The sequence below is a fragment of the Lontra canadensis genome, unplaced genomic scaffold, assembly GCF_010015895.1.
Source record: "Lontra canadensis isolate GAN:19392208 unplaced genomic scaffold, GSC_riverotter_1.0 scaffold128, whole genome shotgun sequence".
NCBI classification, from domain to species: Eukaryota; Metazoa; Chordata; class Mammalia; order Carnivora; family Mustelidae; genus Lontra; species Lontra canadensis.
Genome location: NW_022631122.1, coordinates 2423147 through 2425986, shown reverse-complemented (window position 1 = coordinate 2425986; position 2840 = coordinate 2423147).

The following is a 2840-nucleotide window of genomic DNA, read 5'->3' as shown; positions in this document are numbered from 1 at the left end:
CAAAAGATGTTAGAATGTGGTCATGCCAGTCTCCAGATAACTTTCTCTACTGACTCATAATGTCACATGCCAAATCACTTACTGAAAGTATGGACGAGGACCAGAAATTCATTCATGCACCCACTCATTCAAATATTAAGTGCCTTCTCGTGCAAACATGCCAGGTGCTGTAGATAAAGTGGTCCATAAGACACAGTAGCCATCCTCAAAGAGCCCAAAGTCTAGATTCAGAGACAAAAGGAAAGTTTCAACTGATGACAAGACCCTCTAGGAGATTAGAGACAGAGGGCCTGGGGACAGAAGACTTGCTGCAGGAAACAATGTCTAAGTTGTAAAGAAAAACACAGTTAACAGTTAGCCTGGCAAAGGGGAGGGCAAGTGGAGTGGGAAGGGGAAGAACTTTCTAGAAAGAAGAACAACAGGGTCACAGGCTTAGAAAGACACGAACATGATCAGTTCATGAGACCATTTAGTACAGCATCATAGCAAAGCAGAGTTCAAGAGCCAAGTGATGAAAAGACTGCTCAGGAAGTAAACAGAGGAGGGCAGGGGTCATAAAAGCTTTAAAAGCCATGTTGTCATGGTAGCATGTTTCAAAGGTGCCTGCCTCTCCCACCTGCTAATCCTAGAAGTGGGGAATGAAGAGAGAGGATGTTGGTCAAATCCCAGGACACACATGGACCAATATAATTGGTGTGGAGCTTTTCCTGTAAATGCATAAGCTCAAAATTGCCCAGCCTATTGGCACATTCTCTTGGACTTGACTATTTGCTGTTCTGCTTGTCGGAATCTTTTTTGGAACTTGCCCTTTTCTCTTGGATCCTTTTTTTCCCCTCAGAGTGTCTATTGTCTAGTGGGTACCTGGAGCTTCCTTTCCTAGTCTAGAAGATTCTTAGCCTGTGGAGGCTGAGTGTGAACTGGGGTGGGACTCAAAGGAGGCAACCTCCAGACTCCTACCCGCCTGGCCTCTGCTCAGGGAGCTTTGGCTGGTTGCCTGGCCTCGCATGAGAGCTACAAATATTTGTTCATCAGAGAACACATAAAACAGGATGCATAAAAGGCAGCGAAGGGAGTTGGTATACGAAATGATGGGCTGTATGGAATCTGAATCTACAAAAGCTGAAGGATTGCTTAGACCTCTCTTGGAGAGTGATTGTGACAATAAGATCATTGTCTCATTGCCAATCTGCCTCAAAGTAGATACATAGTAAATGCATTCTTCCTCCCCTTCATCACTGAGCTCTGAAATTCACAAAAACCTGGCCAATTAATGTCAGCTTTGGAGTTTAGCTACAACTCACAAGAGGAGCCCTGAAGAGAGTAACAGATGTAGGTATTTTGGGGGGGGCGGGCAGGTAATTGTACCCTGAGCACACAATTAAGGCCTATTCTTTGTTAGAAATTGTGCAAGGGCTTGCAAATCAAGCAAATACTTTGCCCTTGGAAAGCTTGTCAGTCCAATGGTGAGAGAAGTCCACACAAATGACATGACTTGTGCCTTGAAATACATGCATGTAAAGAGCCAAGACATGTAACAGTTTGAGGCACCTCTCCCTCCCAGGTGAGAAAGTTCTAGAAGGCTTCATGGAGGAAGGGATATTTGAAGGAGGGTAGGCTTGGGATTCTGGGGTAAAGGGAATAGAATGCACCAAGGTAGTGGGGGAAGGAAATATGAAAAAGAAGCGTTCTGTTTGGATTGCACAAGAACTATGTCAAATGTAACAACCAAAGGAGAGCAGCTAGAAGGTTCCATTGGGATCAAGTGATGGCAGGTCTAGAGGGCCAGCCTTTCATACCTACTCTAACCTGCTTTAGCTGGGGCATCTGAGGACACTATAGCAGGACTGGGTGTAGTGGGTAAACATGGTTTCAAAGAAATACAACCACCAGCTTTGCCCAAATTTGCACTTCTGGTGCTGTGTCAGGGAGTGCCAGGACAGGCCTCCCACCAAGTACATTTAACATTGAAAAAATTAAATTTAAAAAAAAAAAAAAAAAAGAACAATTGCCCTATTTCCATCCTTGGTAGCTGCACACCTGACTCCCTCTTTCCTCATCACATTCCAGAAAATTCCAGGGTTGACCCACCCCAGGCAATGTGGCAAGAGACAGAGTTAAGATCCAGGACTCAGAACCACAGCACACCTGCAACAGAGCAGCCCTGAGATGAATAATTACAAAAGGCAGCTCCACCCCTGGCCCCTGCTTTGGCAGAATCAAGGTAACAGCTGTGGAAAAGCAGCACCTGCTTCATTTCTGCATCTTCTACATGCTCTCCACACCCTTTTCTGCTGAGAAGAAAGCAAAGTAATCCATGTGTGCCTTTATGAACAAGCCATGATCCAAATATTTTTCCCAAAGGACTTTTTATTCTATCACATTTCCAAGTCCTGGTGCTTACTGCTCTCACGATCTAAATAGCCTATGGCCAATAAAAGTCACATTCATCCATTTAGATAACACTTAAGTATCTCCCCCTCCCCCAGGCCCAAACAGTCCTTACCGATGATCATTTTATCTGCCCCCTGTCACTCCTCTTCACGTCTGTATTCTGTATGGTAAAAGGAAGGCCCTCCACCAGGAGTGGTGATTGACAATTAAAATTAGGAGATGAATTTCCAACTGAATGCCTTGTTAAACACACATAATCAACCCCAAATAAAATGACACATTGCTGAAAAGGAACCATTGGCCCCATGGGGAGGATTCCAGGGAGAAACATACATTCTGTGACCAAATCTCCAACATAAGCAATAAGAAGTCACCCACCTTTAAAAAACCAGCCAATGAAATCTAACAGGAAGTAATATGTTGAAGAAAATATTATTGGCAGATTTAAG